Raw genomic sequence first — 20958 nt, forward strand, 5'->3', positions numbered from 1 at the left:
GAGCTACGATTGGTAATCGGATACTAAAGTTACATTGGAATTTATAGTTATTAGACTTATCCAAGTGGGAGTCTATTGGATTAGGTGTCTAAGTCCATCACTATAATTGGGATGTACTTGAACTAATAGTAGTATGGTCCTTTTGGGTTGCCTTCACACTGGTGACTAGACAGGATGACTGTTAAGGAGAAAGGCTGATTTATTATAAGAATAATAAATTAGGGCATAAATATGATTTATTAATATATCATAAGAATAATATATTAATTAGGAATCATATTATTAATTAGTATTTAATCAGAAATTAATTTGGAATTAATTTTGGTATTAAAGGAACTGATTAAAAGTACAAGGGGTGTTTTGTAATTATTTAATAGTTGAGGCTTTGGGCCATTGGACCACCTTATTTAGCAAGGGCCGAAAATCCTAGAAGGATCTAGGAGTTTTTGTCCAAGGCTAACGGGTAGGAGGTCCATGGACTTGCTTAGGCCCTAAGCTAAGGAATTAGGGTTTCCACCCTGAAACCCTAGCTAGCTCAAGTATATATAGACCTCCTAGGCTCTAGATTTCGTCCACCCTTGGAGAAACCCTAGAAGAGCCGATTTTTGGAGAAAGCTACCCTCTCTCCTCTCTCTCATATTCATCCTCTCACTCAAGTGTGTTTGTGAGCCATTAGAGGTACTACAATTATGGTACTTGTTCTCAAAAGCTATGGAAATTCAAGAACTAGTTGTTATTAGTATATAGCAACAAAGCTATGTATTCTAATCTTCTGTTTGTGTATTTCGAAATTTAGATGCATGCTAGGTTTTTCCTTTGTGTTCATTTGTTGTATGTCTAATAGTGAAAACATAGATCCAAATGTTAGGGTTGCATGCACACATAGGATTGTTTGTATAAAACCCATAACTTAATCCATTAAGACCTTCTACAAGATGCATAGAGCCAAACTAGCTAAAGGGACCTCATTTTTTTGGCTTAGGACCCTTCCTGGTCTGGAAGGACAACTCAAAAAGTCTTAAAACAAAACATGTATGAAATGGGACTTTTAACACAAGAAGAACAAAATAAGGTTACCAAAATGAGATCCAAGCAAACAAAGCATCAAGGTGAAGACTTTTTACCTTATGGAGTTTCTCAATAAGGTAATGATCCAAGATCCACAAGCTTGCTTCCACTACTATGCTCCTTGACGCAACACCTTCTTCCTTTGGCACACCAAAACACACTTTTTAGCTCAAACACACACTTGAGGGACTAGGGTTTTGCAAGGGACGACTCAAGGCTTTGGAGGATGAAAAGGTGGGGATAATAGAGCCATAAGGATGCTTAAATACCCCTCAAACCCTAAAACTTAGGGGTTCTTTCGGATATGAGTACGCCCAGCGTACTAGGGCACACCTTAGTACGCTTACCGTACTCCTCCTGCCCCAAAATTCCAATCTTTCCACTGGGGATTCTTGTGGCTACTTCCTTCCAATACAAGGACCAAAATGACATAAATTAAAACCAAGGGATAAATTTCAAAATACCTGAAAACCGGGTTGTTACAACACTGGTACGAGTAGGATTCGTATCCCAAAACATATTAATACCCCAGCACAAGTAGCACATGAGAAACAGAGTTTTGAAAAAAAAAGACTTTGTACGTAAAAAGTACTTTTGGCACATAATGGTACCCTGGTACGAGTAGCACCTGAGAAACATAGTTATACCCTCCGTTCCGAGCTCACGCATATCCCAACATAAACTACCCTAATATCCATACTTAATTGAACTAAACATCTCTTTCAAGTCTTAGGGCCCACAGCTTATGTCTGACATGCCACTCTGGCCCACAACTTATATTTGGCTTGCTCCCCGACCTGATCAGTCCTCATACAGAATACCACTACGCCCTCAGTACGAGTCTGGCATGCCCTTCCCGGCCCTCAGCTCGTATCTGGAATGCTCATGAGCGCTCTGTATGAGTGTGGCATGCCCTCCCCGGCCCTCAACTTATATATGGTTTGCTCCAGGGTTTGTTGGCTACAACACGAAGCAGTACAACCTCAACCCAACCCACACAATATGTCGACATATAACAGATAATATCATATACAGATAAACAAACAGAATCACAAGTAGTCCTATAGATCTATCGGACTAGCATATCAAAACTATCATTCATTTCTATTCCATACTCAACATATCAACAGTATAGGTTATCAAACCAATGGGTCGGCCTTGGTGCCTTCGACCCGAAAGTATAGTGAGGAAAACTCACCTCACAAGCTAAACAAAACTGATTAGGCCCGACTCTGAATCTCAGCTCTCTACTCAATGCCTATAACCACCAAGTGACCAAATCCATCAAAATCCCAAAATACCCTCAAAGTCAAACATGGTAAAACTCAAAGTCAACTGGTGAAAATCAATAAACCCACTAAGTCAACCCAACCGAGTTAACTCAACATGGGCTGACCCATGCGAGTACGCAGGGCGTACTCCGGAGGTACGCTCAGCATACACGAAGCTTCGCAGAAAACCACCATCGGGGTGGTTGACCGGTTACGCGGGGCGTACACCAAGCTACACAGGGCGTACCCTCGCAATCCTAATTTCTTCATTAAGTGCTTAATGGCTTCAGCACTTAAGCTCACACTTCAAATCCAAGGTCTAGAGGCATACTAGGGTCATAAAGTTTCCAACTTTATGACTCTACACGTCCAAAAAGTTCTTAACACAAGGTCTTAATCTATTAAGACCTTCTATAAGATGCATGGTGCCAAACTAGCTAAAGGGACCTCGTTTTTATGGCTTAGGACCCTTCCTAGGGTCTGGAAGGATAGCTCAAAACGTCTTAAAACCAAACATGCATGAAATGGGAATTTTGAGACAAGAAGAACAACATAAGGTAAGGTCCGTTTGGTATACAGAGTATACTGTTTGGAAATCCCACTTTAAACACCTCACTAAATCTAGCCTAGACATCATTTCCATAAGTATATCAATCAGTATTATGAATCGGAATAACTGATAAGTCTTAGTCTTGTATTTCTTATGACTATAATAATGATAGTACGGATCCTCAATAATCCCAATGAATACTGATCTTTAGCTGATAAGGAACACCCAACTCAGGTCATATCGGAGGTAGGGTCTGTTTGGTATACAGAGTATACTGTTTGGAAATCTCACTTTAAACACCTCACCTTCTAGAAACCTTGCGCGTCGCGCCCCTGCGCACGCGTATGGATTTTTATTTTTTTTATAAAAAATGTATCTTTCTCATATGAGCTTCGTATTTGACGTTATTTATACCCACACATAGCTTTCTATGAGTGCTACAACTTTCATTTAGACTCCGTCGGCTCATTCTCAATTTATTCTTAATTTTATATTTTTAAAGGGCTTGGACTGTTAAACCCGAGTAAAAATCATAACTCCTTCATACGAATTATGTTCTCGACTATGTTTATATCGACGGAAGTGTATTCACGAGATCTTAGACTCTTTTTTACATCGTTTTGGATAACACTCAAAAAAATTTAATTTTCATTGATGTGTTGAACACTGATACGTCGAAACTTCGAAAAGTCGTAACTTCGGCATACGGAGTCAAATTTAGGCGTTCTTTATATGCACGCTCTTGCTTTTACGATAACTACGACTTTTATTTAGATTACTTAGGCTAATAAGCAAACTATCTCCAATTCATATTTTACGACGCACTTTTGTCGTATAGGGTTGAACGAAAAACTTCGAACAATCATAACTTCTTCATACGAAGTCAGAGTCGAGCGTTCTATATACCCACAGAATCGGCATCACAAATATTGTAACCATCATCAAGATTATTTATCCAAAAACGTCTATTTATCGTTCGTAAATCATACGACGAATAATTATCCTATTTGAGGATTTTATTTATAATAACTATTACTTATTATATCTTAAATATCTAGCCAAAAATTGAGGGCATTATAGTTACATCCCCCTTAGGATGATTACATCTCGAAATCATCAGCAAAACAGGGTTGGATAATGATCCCGCAAGTAAGGATTGTTTCTTATAAATAAATCATCCTTTTATCACTAAGGGTTTAAAGGGAAAAGTTTAAAAACTTAACTATTTCGTATTTCCTTTTACAACAATCGTAAATCCTACGCCCTTCCTAACGAGTATCAAGCTATTTGACTTCTTAGCTACTGAGGGTGCTCAAACTTGCACCCACTTTTCATCCTCTGTTGGACCTTCAGTCCAAACTTTTGAGTTACAAACTCGACCTTTCATCGGAGACTCCTACTCCTTCTCACACAAACTCAACCTATAAGTCTTTACTTTGGACACCGATTCGTATCGAATGGTCACACTCTAATGAGCTTCCATTGCATGATGCAATAGCTAGACTCAAGTCTTTATGAGTCATACTCTAGCACGAAATACACATTCCTTCATGTTATAATGTGGTACAAACACATCATACTAGCATTTCTAGCTACCGGTTGCTCATCCTTAACGAAGGTTGCAATACTTATGTCGATCGCTTTAATGATCTTTTCCTTCAATATTTTTACTAAAGTCGAATAGTATATCGAACATGGTTCCCTAAACTGAGTAACTCACTTCGTAGATTTATTTTTAAATCAGACTCAGTGACCACTAGGGTTGGAATAACAATCATTTTCTTAGTCATCATCGAAACAAAGGTAACGAAGTAAATTATAAAAATGAACTCAACTACTAGTGCCTTAGTAACCTTGTGACACTTCGTAGTCGAAGTGAGATACTTGTGCTTCCGATAGTATAGGCCTCTACTACCTTTCACACTACTCATACTCACCCCAAGAATTGTCTCTAGCATATTCTATTTCTGCGCTCCTTTATTTCAGCATCAATGTGTTGGATAAGGTGTCTAAGTCCATAACTATATTTGGTATGTACTTGACCCGGCTTGGCAAGGTCCATTTGGGTCGCTCGGCATCTCAAAAATTGGATAGACAAAATGAGAATAAGGACACTTATGATTTGTTAATATATTCTAATATATTAATATGAAATCATATTATTTAATTAGTATTGATAAAGAATTAATTTGGAATTAATTTTGTGATAAAAAAGAGAGTAATTAAATATAAGGGGATTGATTTGTAAATCATTCATTCTTATGTAGTGGGCTTATGGTTCATGATTCGCTAGATTGGGCTAGGACCCATTGGGTGCTCCATGGAGGTTATAAACCATGGATCATGGGGGAAATGAAAAGCCAAGCACAATAGGGTTTACATGGTGTAACCCTACATGTGACACATTATATAAGCAACCTCATATGGAGTAAAATCAGCCACTATTACAAGACAATGAGGGCTAGCCGATTTTGTGATCAAAGTGTTCTTCTCTCAAGTTATTCCAAGAGTTGTGGTGTTGTGAGAAACATTTGAGGCATCACATTTGGGGTGTTAGGGTCACAAGGTCTTAAGGAATCCAAGCTACAAGAAAGGTATGTCATTCTACTAGTTTTTTATATTATAAGTACCCCATGCCATGCTAGTTAGGATGAGAACCTTGGAAAATCAAATTGGCATGAATATTAGAGAAAACATAGATCCAAGGTTTCTAGGGTTGCATGTACACCATAGGAGTGTTAGAATGCTCAAAACGCATCAGTGATATCAAAGCCTATGCTTGTTTTCTTTGTATTTGATGCAAACTGCTTGAAAAAATCAATTTTTCTGCTCACTGTCCAGTGAACTTGCCGAGCCCATGGGGGGACTCGACGAGTCCAAGTAAAAATGCATCCTACTCGTCGAGTAGGTTCTTGCACTCGGCGAGTAGGAGCCCCTGTGTGCAGAATTTCGAGTTTTGCTGCTGGAAATAGACTAGAATCATTACCCTAAACTATTTTGGACTTATAAAACCTGTTTTTGATGGTGTAATGATTATGTTAATCCGTTTTCAATATTTATTATCAAATTTTCAAGTTTTATATGTGTTTATATGATTCTTGAAATAGTTGATATGAATGTTCATACTTATGAGTTTTAGAAGATCATAGGAATTATTTGCAAATTGTGTGATGATATAATTCTTGATCTAAATGTTTTTGATGGAGTCCATAATTTGTCCTCAAGTTATGGATTACCAAAAGTCACTTCTTTAAATTGTCATTAAAGAGCCATAGGTTACATAAAGTGAAGAGTCTTCATTTTAAAAAACCATTAAACTCATAGGTTATGAACATGAAAGGTTTTGGATAGTTTCAAAACTTGCCCTCAAGTTTTGGTATTTGTAAAGTCCTTTAGAAAACGTTAATTCCAAACCTTAGAGTTTTAAAAGTTAAAATTCAACCCTTATACTTTATAGTATTATAACTTAATAATATATATATATATATATATATATATATATATATATATATATATATATATATTTGTTAGTTTTACCGTTAGTAGACCTCATTCATGAAGCCAGCCTATAAGGGGGGTATAAGGTTGTTGCCTATAAAATGGCAGCTTAATGGGTGTCCACTCTCACCCACCGCTTCCTTGACTGGTGGAGGGTCGTTAGCCGAACGGGTAGGACAAGGACTATAATTCTGATTAAAAGTATAATGAAATACATAAAGTAACTAAACCTTTTATAAATTCTCAATCTTAGTTACTTTATGAAAATGTGAAATTGGTGATATCCCATGAAATTACACTTTGTACCTTACCAAGTCGTTAGTGGAGCGTGTGTGGGTAACCGGCACACTAACATGGACTAGTAAGAGTGGCAAAAGGTGACTTAATATTTATCATAGATTGGTAGAGCGCGTGTGGGTAACCGGCACATCGATTAGGTGATAAAGATTAAGGGTACCAAGTAAATTTGCATGGTTATTCACACCTTGTTTGTGATCCTCGGCATCCCAATCACAAACTTGAGAGGGAACAATCGAGATTTAAACATGCCATTGAAAAGTTCAATGAATCTCAAAAGAATCTAGGAGTTTCAATCCAATTAAAACCTAATAATTTATTTCGTTTTTCATGGTGGAAATTGGTGAATCGTCATTCGCCTACCTTCAAATATTTTATAGCTTGGATTACGGCATCCTAGCCTTAATATTAAATTTGGGTGTCTTATTAAGGATTCTATATCTAATCTAAACTTGTCTTTCTTCTTTGTAGATGTCTTCCAACAATGCTGCTTCTGACTCAAACCCTACCGGCTCCTTCTCTCTCATGAACCTTTGTGGGAGAGTCATCTTTGATGGTTCAAGCTTTAATGATTGGATTAGGAACATCAGGATGGTCACACGTTACGAGCACAAGGAATATGTCCTCGACAAGGAGCTGAAGGAAATTGATGAGTCTACTGCTACTCTAGAGGAGATTGCTGACTTTAGGGCACATGAGAGAGATGCTACCAAGGTGGCATGTATCATGTTGGCCACAATTAAAGCTGAACTCCAGAAGTCCTATGAGGACTTTTACCCTTTTGAGATGCACATGGACTTGATGGACCGCTACCATCAAAGTGCTCGTCAATAGAGGTATGAAATCATCTCTTCCATGATAACAACCCGAATGAAGGATGGTGAACCCATCACGGGCCACATGCTGAAAATGTAATTTTTTGTGGACCATTTGCTCATGTTGAATGTGAACTTCCCCGAGGAGTTGGCTATTGATATCATACCGCACTCCTTACCTACTTGTTATGATCAATTTCGAATGACCTATCACATGAACAAGGAGGAGGTCACATTTAGAAAACTTCAAGGGCTTTTGAAGACCGTTGAAACTGGTCTTAAAGGCAAATCGATTGTTACCACTCCTATTCCTACCGCCACCCATGTTCTGGAAATCGGGAAAAGTAGAGGGAAGAATAGGAAGACCCCTTCGAAGAATACCAAGGGAAAATCTCTTGATGGCTCCTCTTCAAGTGGAACTAAAGGTGGTTCTGTCACTCCTTCTTCCAACCCAAAGGAAGCTCAATGCTTCTATTGTCAGGAAAAGGGGCATTGGAAACGAAACTGCCCCAAGTACCTGCAAGATGTTAAGGATGGGAAGGTCAAACCTACCCATCCATGTATTTACACTATATTGTCTAATAACTCACCACATACTACTTCTTGGGTTCTTGATACAGGTTGCGGTATTCATATATGTTCTGATTTGCAGGGCCTAAGAAGAAGTGAGGATGTGGAGCACGGAAAGATAAACTTGATCATGGGGAATAGGAAAGTATCACCTGTCACCAAGATTGGAGTTTATTCTTTGTTTCTAAGTAGCGGTTTAGTGTTAGATTTGAATAAGTATTGTTACTCGTCTGAAATGGCGAGAAATATTATTTCTTTTCACGGTTTGTATAAACAAGGGTTTACTTTTTCATTTGATAATGAATGTGGTGGTATTAATGCTTTTTATAATAATGTTCTTTATTTTAAAGCATTACCTTGTGATGGTGTATATGAAACTGTGTTGGTTGTAGATAACTTAGGAAATAATGTGTTGTATATCGATTCTTACACTAGTTTGGATAAGGCATCCTTGTGGCATTGTCGTCTTGGACATGTTAACAAGCAGCGCATAGGCCAACTCCAGAAGGCTGGAGTCTTGGAGTCATTTGACTTAAAGTCCGATGATAGTTGCGAGTCTTGTTTGCTTGGAAAAATGACAAAGTCACCCTTCACGAGTACTTGTGCTAGGGTGAAGGTTTGTTGGACCTCATACACACAGATTTGTGTGGACCCTTCAGAACCGCCATAAGGGATGATAACCACTTCTGTGTGACTTTTACTGATGATTACAGTAGATATGGTTATGTCTACTTAATCAAGCATAAGTCAGAAACTTTTGAAAAGTTCAAAGAGTTTAAACAAGAAGTGGAGAATCAGTTGGGCAGAAACATTAAGATGCTTCGATCTGATCGAGGAGGAGAGTATCTTAGTAAAGAGTTCATTGACTATCTTAAGGAATGTGGAATTGTTTCACAATTGACACCTCCCAGAACACCGCAGCTTAATGGTGTGGCTGAGAGGTGCAATCGAACCTTGTTAGACATGGTTCGTTCCAAGATGATTTGAGTTTGGTTACCAATCTCATTTTGGGGGTAGACCTTAGAGACAGCCGCCCATATCCTAAATCTAGACCCTACCAAGAAGGTTGCCAAAACACCTTACGAGATGTGGACTGGAAAAGTTCCCAATTTAGACCACATCAAGATTTGGGGTTGCGAAGCTTTCGTGAGACGTGAGACTCAGGACAAGCTCGAACCTCGTAGTGAGTGGTGTATTTTCATCGGCTACCCACAAAATTCTTTTGGTTACCTCTTCTACAGACCCAGTGAGAATGTGGTCTTTGTAGCAAGGAGAGGGGTCTTTCGTGAGAGAGAATTCATAAGCCAAGGAAACAGTGGGAGGCAAATTGATCTTGAAGAAATTCAAAAGTCAAGCGGTGAAGGAACCTCAAACCCTAGTAATCAACCTGAGGAGGAAACTCCTGTTGATGAGTCCGTACCTCTGAGGTGTTCCACAAGAGTTAGGAATCCACCTGAGCGTTACTATGGTTTTCATATTATTGCGGAAGGTGATGAATTTATCAGTGACAGGACACTGGTAAATTTGGATGAGCCTAACAACTTTAAGGAATCTATGGCAGGCCCTAAGTACGCCAAATGGAAAGAGGCCATGCATAACGAGATTCATTCCATGTAAGGCAATCAAGTTTGGAACTTGGTTGACAATGTACCGGGTCGTAAGACAGTCGAGTGCAAATGGATCTTCAAGAAGAAGACCGACATGGATGGAAATGTACACACTTATAAAGCGCGACTGGTTGCGAAGGGATTTACTCAAACTCCGGGAGTTGACTATGATGAGACCTTCTCACCAGTAGCGAAGATTAAGTCTATTAGGGTTTTGCTAGCCATAGCTGCATTTCATGATTATGAAATATGGCAAATGGATGTCAAAACCGCTTTCCTTAATGGAAAGTTGGCTGAGGATGTTTACATGAGTCAGCCAGAGGGTTTTTTCGATGAAAAGCACCCTAATAGAGTGTGGAAGCTTGAGAAATCCATCTATGGATTGAAACAAGCATCTCGCAGATGGAATCTTTGTTTTGATGAGAAAGTCAAAGAGTTTGGTTTTTCGAGGAGCGAAGATGATTCCTGTATATATGTTAAGGCTAGTGGGAGTATAGTTAGTTTTTTGGTATTGTATGTGGATGACATACTACTCATAGGAAATGACATCCCAACCTTGCAGGAGGTTAAATCCTGGCTTGGGAAGTGTTTCACTATGAAGGACCTTGGAGAAGCTGCCTATATCCTAGGGATAAGGATATTGAGAGAAAGGAGTAAGAGACTAATTGGACTTAGTCAAAGTACCTACTTGGATAAGGTGCTGAAAAGGTTCAGCATGCAGGATTCTAAGAAAAGTGACTTACCAATCCAGACTAACGCCAAACTGAGTAAGACTCAGATCCCGAGTACAGAGGCCGAGATAGCTGAGATGAGTCGAATACCGTATGCTTCCGCTGTAGGCTCTACCATGTATGCTATGACTTGTACTTGCCCTGATGTGACCTTTTCTTTGAGCATTGTCAGCAGATATCAAGGGAATCCGGACAAGGCTCACTAGATTGTGGTGAAGAATATTCTCAAGTACCTACGAAGGACTAGGGACTGGGTCCTTACCCTTGGTCGGAGTGATGACTTGAGAGTAGTGGGGTATAGTGATGCTGCCTTCCAAACTAATAGGGATAATTTCCACTCTCAGTCGGGCTGGGTCTTTACCCTAAATGGAGGAGCAATTACTTGGAAAAGTTCCAAGCAGGAAATAGTGGCTGATTCAACTTGCGAATCATAGTATATAGCGGCAAGAGAGGCAGGAAAGGAGGCAATATGGCTTAAGAACTTCATTGGAGACCTTGGAGTTGTACCAGCTATTAAGGAGCCTATGGAGATTTTCTGTGACAACGAGGGTGCAGTTGCCTTAGCTAAGGAACCAAGGGATCACGGCAGATCCAGGCACATCGACAGAAAATACAACTTCATTAGATATCGGATAGAAGAAGGACTCCTCGTGGTGAAGAGGGTATCATCGGATGAGAACCCAGAAGATCCCCTCACGAAGGGACTGTGTAGGGCTAAGCATTTGCAGCATGCGAGGCGCATCAGGCTGAAGGATGATATTAGTTATACAGATTAGATAGTTATTTCTGAAACTTGTAAAATGTAAATTGACATTTGATGATTAAATAAAATTTATTGTTTATTTATAAGTAAAGTGTTGTTATCTTGTGTCAATTGCTTACTATTGTTTCAATTTTGCATGTTTTGACTTCCAGAATAATTACTTTATTCAAACTCTCCATAGTCAGTCATATGTTGGAAGTGGATATGAATCAAGACTGTCATGAATTGGGTTTGTAGATGTCTAGGATGTTAGACATAGAAAAAGTTGCTACAACATTCATGAGTGCTCATAAGTTCTGAGTATTGGATTCAACCCACGCTCACTTGTATCACTTCATGGAATTTATCTCGAGTGATCGTGAGACGGTAATATCATATAAGTCTTCAAACCTAGATATATGAGTTGTTGATTATGAGTTGGTTGTGCATTGATTGTACGAAAACTCATCGGTAACTCGATGTTATAAAACGTGCTTTTGTGTATGATTCAACAAGTGGTTAGTACAAGTATATGAGTCGAAGTTTATCTGTTCCCTTTAGTCCTTTGAGGATTAAAAGTGATATATGGGCCCCTCGATGATTTTGTTTTGACCTATGTACCGGGCCCGGTTAGAACCAAATTGATGTGTTCAGTTTAGTTCTATGTCAAACAAATCGGAAATCGGGAAATAAATTGCTAGACAATAAGTACGGCATTGTTCCATGTATTTGTCTGGCTGATCTCTAGAACAGAGGATTATATGATCACTTATCTTAAATGGCGCATCATCATCTTAGTTCCGCGTGACTTTGAAAGAGCTACGATTGCTGGTCGATTCCTGAAGTCATAGTTGCAACTATAGTTATTAGACTTATCCAAGTGGGAGACTGTTGGATAAGGTGTCTAAGTCCATAACTATATTTGGTGTGTACTTGACCCAGCTTGGCATGGTCCATTTGGGTTGCTCTGCATCTCAACAATTGGATAGAAAAAATGAGAATAAGGGCACTTATGATTTGTTAATATATTCTAATATATTAATATGAAATCATATTATTTAATTAGTATTGATCAAGAATTAATTTGGAATTAATTTTTGATCAAAAAGACACTAATTAAATATATGGGGATTGATTTGTAAATCATTCATTCTTATGTAGTCGTCTTATGTTTCATGATTCACTAGATTGGGCTAGGACCCATTGGGTGCTCCATGGATGGTCCATGGAGGTTATAACCCATGGATCATGGGGGAAATGAAAAGCCATACACATTAGGTTTTACATGGTGTAACCCTACATGTGACACACTATATAAGCAACCTCATATGGAGCAAAATCGGCCACTATTACAAGACAAGGAGGGCTAGCCGATTTTGTGATCAAAGTGTTCTTCTCTCAAGTTACTCCAAGAGTTGTGGTGTTGTGTGAAACATTTGAGGCATCACATTTGGGGTGCTAGGCTCACAAGGTCTTAAGGAATCCAAGCTACAAGAAAGGTATGTCGTTCTACTAGTTTTTTTTATTATAAGTACCCCATGCCATGATAGTTAGGATGAGAACCTTGGAAAATCAAATTTGCATGAATATTAGAGAAAACATAGATCCAAGGTTTCTAGGGTTGCATGTACACCATAGGAGTGTTAGAATGCTCAAAACGCATCACAATGATCATCAAAGAAGTATTTAGGAATGCCTATAATTAGAAGGTTATTTTCTCAACTACCTGTTTTCTCTTCCACTTTATCGTTTAAGATAATGTATCTCCATTAACAATTCCACTTCCAAACTCTTTGTATAGATTCCTCTTAGTGTCTAGTTAACATGGCATACTACATCTGAATTTACTCGAACGGTATGGAGACAAACGCTCTCCAACTACTTATACCACCTTTCATTTCATTTTCCTTTTTATCATCTTCATCCCTTCATAGGAGTTAATCCACATCTCAGCTGCATATCTACTTCATAGGGGTCAATCCTAGAAAGTCTGCTTTTTTGCTACATCTCAGCACGTTCTTCCAGCTTCAACTGAGTCCTTTGCCATCCCTGACACCAATACTCTTTTTCATGCGACGCTATGGATGTATTGCTACTTCATCTAAGCCCTCTAATTTACTAAACAAGTACGTTGCTTAGCATTTCACCAAACCATGACTATTTTCACCATCCTAGTCCCATATGTTAAATTCAGATTAACATATTATAGAATTCTAGTAAGTATTTGACAGAAGACAATCATCACTAAGTATTATTTCATACTAAGTTAGAGCATCTTGTATAGGGTACAATTCAACTCTTAACACATTAAACAACCACATATCCCTTCGCATAAATAGACAAAGTCTCGGCCTATTGTGTCTGAAAACTCTGTCAGCCTTAACCGCTTTGTCTTTCTTGAATTTTTCTGAACTCTACACAACATCTCGTATATCTTCATCTTCGATACCGCTGGAGTATCTATTACTACTTTCAGTTATTTTGTATTCATAAGCAATCACTGCTTCAATCTGGTTGGTGGTGGAAACGCTAAGCAATGGGATGACTTCATGGATCATGCCAAAAGTCTTTCATCCCACTAAATGTACTTCAAACGTACAACATCTCTCCAAAAGTTACTACTACTTCATCAATCGTACTCTTCAGGTAATATACCACTCTGTTGGTATTATCCATGATATTACTCGATAGGTATTATTCATTACCGTAACTATCCTTATTTCCTAGAAACGTTATATGTTATTAGGAAGTAAAGTGTTAACAAGCAAAACTATAAGCGCACAATACACAATATTTATATGATTTGGTCAATGTCACCTATGTCCACGTGCAGGAGGGGAGTATTCTTTATTTCAGAGCTCTCAACCAGAGGTTACAAGTACAATTACACATAGATTCTCCTATCACTCTAGAATTCATGATACAAAAAAATTACCTAGAATGCATCATTATTTACAGTTGTGGAATCAGACCTAAACCCATGATGGGCCAAGCCAGGTGGCCCATAGGCCCATGAATGGTCATACAACATCTTCTTGTACATTCTTCCATGTCATACAACCCATGAGCATCAACAACACACATTATGGACCACCTTTACCATATTGCATCACCATGATGCACGGGTGACGCATCATGAACACTAATGGTCCAACATTCATCATGGTGGCACAACATGGTGTATATCTTTAGCAACACCAACTTTTAAGCATCCCTGAACGATCTTGAGCATCATAAAGGACTTCGTATCATACTTGGCTCATCAAGGAACTAAAATGGCCCATCATGGACCATGATGGTGCAACATGTGCAAGGATGGCGCAACATGCTTCAAGTGTGGCGCAAGAACTTCTAGGTTGGAGAAACTGTTGGATTAGGTGTCTAAGCCCATAACTATAATTGGTATGTACTTGACCCAATAGTAGCATGGTCTTTTTGGGTTGCCTTCACCAGAGCAATTTGACAGGATGGATATTTGAGAAAGAGGTTATTTGTGATTTATTAATATATTATATGAATAATATATTAATTGAGAAAGCATATTATTTAATTAGTATTGATCAAGAATTAATTTGGAATTAATTTAGTGATCAAAAGAGACTGATTAAATTTGTGGGTATTGATTAAGTAAATCTGTAATACTTATAGTTTGGACTAATGATCCATGTTGATTAGGGATGGGCTAAACCTATATGAGAGTCCATGAAGGTTTAATCCAAAGGGCCTAAGAAATATTAAGAGTCATGGTGAATTAGGGTTTGCATGGAAGAAACCCTAGCAATGCCACACTATAAAAGTAACCCCTTAACACCTAAAATCGGCTAAGGCATCCTAAAGGAGAACCATAACCGATTTTGTGCTTCCAAGCCTCTCTCTCATAAGCCTCCTCTTGCTTTTGGTGTTTGTGACACATTAGAGGCATCACATTTGAGGTGCTAAGCTTTTGAAAGGCCAACAACTACATGCTACAAATAAAAGGTATTCTTCTAACTAGTTTTCATGTTGTACATCTCCAATTGCATGCTAGTTAGGGTATATGCTTCAGAAAATGAAATTGCATATATAATTAGAGAAAACATAGATCCAAAGTATCTAGGGTTGTATGTGCACGATAGTAGTGTTATAGTACTTAAAACCCAACAGTATTATCAGAGCATAGGGAATTTTCTATTATATTGATGCAATTGTGTTATTTTCAAAGCTGAAAAAAATTGCAATTCTGGACTCTGACTGCTAGACTCGACGAGTCCTATGATTGGATTCGACGAGTTGGATGATTTTGGTGATGAACTCGACGAGTCCATTGCTAGACTCGATGAGTTGCATCATCAGATGGCAGTTTTTTCGAGTTTTTGGCCAGAATTGGATTAGGATCATTACCACAAACTGTTTTGATTGATAAAAATCGGTTTTTTATGATTAGGTAATGATTATCCTCATCCAATTAAAGGATGATTGTCAAATTTTTCATAATTAATTGATTTTGTAAAAAATGTTAATTATTTGTAGAATTTGAATCATCTTGCTATATGAGTTAAATTAGGTTAATTTGGTAGATGATAAATTATATGATAATTTTATTAGTTAAATTTGATCTAAATGTTTCTTGAAGAGTTTCATAACTTGCCATCAAGTTATGGAATTTGAAAAGTCTCATTCATGAAACATTAACTCCTTAAGTTATGGAATTCAAGAGTTTTTTAAGAGTTTCAAAACTTGCCTCAAGTTTTGGAATTTGAAAAGTCTCATTTATGAAACTTTAATTCTAAACCCTAGAATTTTAAAAGTTTAAAATTCAACCCTTATACTATTATAATATTAAAAGATTAATACTTATATAATATGTATAATACAAGTCAGTCTTACCGTTAGTAGGCCTCATTCACGAAGCTGGTCTATAAGAGGGGTATAAGGAAATTGCCTATAAAATGGCGATTAAATGGGTGTCTACTGTCACCCACCGCTTCCTTGACTAGTGGAGGGTCGTTATCCGAACGGGTAGGATAGGATATTAATTCTCATTAAAAAGTATAATGATATTATAAAGTAACTAAACTTTTATAAATTCCCAATCTTAGTTACTTTAGGAAAAATGTGAAAAATGGTGCTACTCCATGAAATTGCACTTTGCACATTGCCAAGTCGTTAGCGGAGCGTGTGTGCTTAACCGGCACACTAATTTTGGACTAACAAGGGTGGCAAAAGGTAGCTCGAGAATTGTCATAGATCAATGGAGCGTGTGTGGTTTACCGGCAGATTGATTAGGTGGTAAATGACTCGAGAGTGCCAAGCACATTTGCATGGTTATTGACACCTTGTTTGTGATCCTCGGTATCCCAGTCACAAAATTGAAGGGCATAATCGATATTTAAACATGCCATTGAAAAGTTCAATAAATCTCAAAGAATCTAGGAATTTCAATTCATTTAAAACCTAATCTTTATTTTCGTTTTTCAAGGTGGAAATTGGAAAATCGTCATTTACCTACCTTCAAATATTTTGCAAGTGGATTACAACATCCCTCTTCCGAATTGTGAAATATTGTGTTGGGTCCTAGCCTTAATATTTCATTTGGGTGTTATATTAAGGATCCTTATCTAATCTAAACTTTGTCTTTCTTTTCAGATGTCTACTTTGAACACTGCTTCAAACTCAAATGCTTCTGGATCTTTCTCCCTCATCAACTTATGTGGGAGGGTCATCTTTGATGGATCGAATTTAAATGACTGGATTCGAAACATCTGCATGGTTATTCGATACGAGGAAAAGGAATATGTCCTTGGCAAATAGCTAAAGGAGATTGATGAGTCTACTGCTACTCCTGAATAGATAGCTGAGTATAAGGCTCATGAGAAGGATGCCACAAAGGTGTCGTGCATCATGATAGCCACTATGACTCCTGAGCTTCAAAAGTCATATGGGGACTTTTGGCCTTACGAGATGCACCAAGACTTGATGGAGAGGTACCGTCAAAGTGCTCAACAGGAAAGGTATGAGATCATTGCCTCCATGATCACAACAAAGATGAAGGATGGAGAGTCCATCACGTGCCACTTGCAAAAGATGCAAAGGTTTATGGACCACTTGCTGAAGTTGAATGTCAACTTCGATGAAGAGTTGGCTATTGACATTATCCTACACTCTTTTCCTCCTTGGTATGATCAGTTCATAATGACTTATCATATGAACAAGGAGGAAGTCACTCTTAGCAAGCTTCAAGGCCTTTTGAGGACTGCTGAAAGCAGTTTAAAAAGGCAAATCTGTTGTGCCTACTCCTACTACCGCTGCCCCTGTCTTGGCAATTACACATGGGAAAGGAAAGAAGAGGAAAGCTTCCTCAAAGAGCCACAAGGGAAAGTCTCATGATGGATCCTCTTCTAGTGGGTCCAAAAGTGGTTCTGCTACTCCCTCATCCAATCCAAAGGAAGCACAGTGCTTCCATTGTCATGAAAAGGGGCACTAGAAACGAAGCTGCCCTAAATACTTGCAGGACATAAAGGATGGGAAGATCAAGCCCACCTTTGCAGGTATTTACACTATTCATTCTAATAACTCATCACATGCTAATTCTTGGGTCCTTGACACAGGATGTGGTTTTCATATTTGTTCTGATTTGCAGGGTCTAAAAAGTAGGGATGTGGACCACGGGAAGATGAGCTTAATCATGGGGAATAGGAAAGTGTCGCTTGTCACCAAGATTGGAGTTTATACTTTATTGCTTAGTAGTGGGTTAAATTTAGAGTTGAATAATTGTTGCTACTCGTCTGATATAGCGAGAAACATTATTTCCTTTCATGGTTTATATAAACAAGGTTTTAGATTTTCTTTTAATAATGAAATTGGTTCTATTAATGCTTTTTGTAATGGTACTTTTTATTTTGAAGGATTGCCTTGTAATGGTATATATGAAACTGTGATGGTTGTAGATAAATTAGGAAATGATGTGATGCATATCGATTCGTCCAATGGTTTGGATAAAGCATGCTTGTGGCATTGTCGTCTTGGACATGTCAACAAGAAGCGCATAGACCAATTCCAAACGGATGGAGTGTTAGCGTCATTTGACCTAAAGTCAGATGAAACATGTGAATCTTGTTTGCTTGGAAAAATGACCAAGTCACCTTTCACTGGTTCATGGTGAAAGGGGTGAGGGTTTGTGGATCTCATACACATCGATGTGTGTGGACCCTTCAGATCCGCCACAAGGGATGCTAACCGCTTCTATGTGACTTTTACTGATGATTATAGCAGATATGATTATATCTACTTAATCAAGCATAAGTCAGAAACCTTTGAAAAGTTCAAAGAGTTTAAGCAAGAAGTGGAGAATCAATTGGGCAGGAAAATAAAGGTGCTCCGATCTGATCGAGGTGGGGAGTATCTTAGTATTGAGTTCCACGACTATCTTAAGGAATATGGAATTATTTCACAATTTACGCCACCTAGGCCACCACAACTTAATGGTGTGGCTGAGAGGCGGAATCGAACCTTGTTGGACGTGGTTCGTGCCATGATGAGTTGAGCTTCGTTACCTATCTCATTATGGGGGTATGCCTTAGAGATTGCCACCCATATCCTTAATCTAGTCCCAACTAAGAAGGTTGCCAAAACACCTCACGAGATGTGGACAGGTAAGGTTCCCTCATTAACACATATCAAGGTTTAGGGTTGTGAGGCTTTCGTAATACGAGAGACTCACGACAAGCTCGAGCCTCGAACAGAAATCCTTTGGATATCTCTTATATAGACTGAGTGACAATGTTGTCTTCATTGCGAGGAGAGGGGTTTTCCATGAAAGAGAACTCATATGCCAAGAGGACAGTGGGAGGCAAATTGACCTTGAAGAGCTTCAAGAGCTAAGTGATGAAGGAACCTCAAACACTAGCGCTCAACACGAGGAGGAAAATCCAGTTGAACCAGTTGACGAGTCCTTACCTCTGAGACGTTCCAGTAGAGTTAAAATGGCACCTAAGTTTTCTGGTTTCCATATTACTACAGATGGAGATACATTAATCAGTAAAAGCACACTGGTAAATTTGGATGAACCTAACAACTACACGGAAGCCATGGCAGGCCACGAGTCTGCAAAATGAAAAGAGGCGATGGAGAGCAAGATTCAGTCCATGTATGACAATCAAGTTTGGAACTTGGTTGACAATGTACCAGGTCGTAAGACAGTCGGGTGCAAATGGATCTTCAAGAAGAAGACCGACATGGATGGGAAAGTACACACTTATAAGGTGCAATTGGTTGCGCAGGGCTTTACTCAAACTCCTGGAGTTGACTATGACGATACCTTCTCACCAGTAGAGAAGATTAAATCTATAAGGGTTATGCTAGCCATAGCTTCATTTTATGATTATGAAATATGTCAAATGGATGTCAAAACCGCTTTCCTTAATGGGAAGTTGGCTGAAGATGTTTACATGAGTCAGCCAGAGGGTTTTGTCGATGCAAAGTACCCTAATAGAGTGTGTAAGCTTGAGAAATCCATTTATGGACTGAAACAAGCATCTCGCAGATTGAATTTTTGTTTCGATGAGAAAGTCAAAGAGTTTGGTTTTTCGAGAAGCGAGGATGAGTCTTGCGTATATGTCAAAGCTAGTGGGAGTATAGTTAGATTTCTTGTTTTGTATGTAGATGACATACTGCTCATAGGAAATGACGTCCCAATTTTGCAGGATGTTAAGTCCTGGCTTGGGAAGTGTTTCGCAATGAAGGACCTTCAGGAAGCTGATTATATTCTAGGGATAAGGATATTGAGAAATAGGAGTAAAAGACTAATAGGACTTAGTCAAAGTACCAACTTGGACAAGGTGTTGAAACGTTTCAGCATGGAGAATTCCAAGAAAGGAGAATTGCCTATCCAGAGCAATACCAAACTGAGTAAGACTCAGAGTCCGAGTACCGATGCCGAAATAGCAGAAATGAGTCGAATACCATATGCTTAGCTCGATCATGTATGTTATGACATGTACTCGCCCTGATGTAGCCTTTGCTTTGAGCATGGTTAGTCGATATCAATGGAATCCTGGTAAACCTCACTGGACGGCAATTAAGAATATTCTTAAGTACCTGTGAAGGACTAAGGACTTGAGAGTGACAGGGTATAGTGACGCCAGCTTTCAGACCGACAGAGATAATTTCCGCTCTTAGTCGGGCTGGGTATTTACCCTAAATGGAGGAGCAGTAACATGGAAAATTTCCAAACAGGAGACTATAGCTGATTCAACGTGCGAATTAGAGTACATAGCAGCAAGCGAAGCGTCGAAGGAGGCAATATGGGTGAATAACTTCATCGGAGACCTTGGGGTTGTACCAGCTGTAAAGGAGCCTATGGAGATTTTATGTGATAACGAGGGTGCGGATGCCTTAACCAAGGAACCAAGGGATCATGGCAGATCCAGGCACATCAATAGAAAATATCACTTCATAAGACATCGAGTAGAAGAAGGACTCCTCGTAGTGAAGAGGGTATCGTCCGAGGAGAACCCAGCAGATCCCCTTACGAAGGGATTGAGTAGGGTTAAGCACTTGCAACACGCTAGGATTATCGGGCTGAAGGACGATATTAATTTTAGTGATTAGATAGATATTTAGAAACTTGTAATAGATAAAATGTAATTGGCATTTGACGATTGAATAAACTGAGTTTTATTTATAAGTAAAGTTACTATCTTGTGTCAATTGTTTACTATTGTTTTACTTTTGCATGTTTTGACTTCCATAATAAAAAGGTTATTCAAACTATCCACAATCGATCATACTTTGGACGTAGGTTATGAGGCTAGACTGTCATGAATGGGTTT

Source organism: Lactuca virosa, chromosome 8 (assembly GCF_052849685.1).
Source record: "Lactuca virosa cultivar CGN04683 chromosome 8, Lactuca_virosa_CGN04683_v6, whole genome shotgun sequence".
NCBI classification, from domain to species: domain Eukaryota; kingdom Viridiplantae; phylum Streptophyta; class Magnoliopsida; order Asterales; family Asteraceae; genus Lactuca; species Lactuca virosa.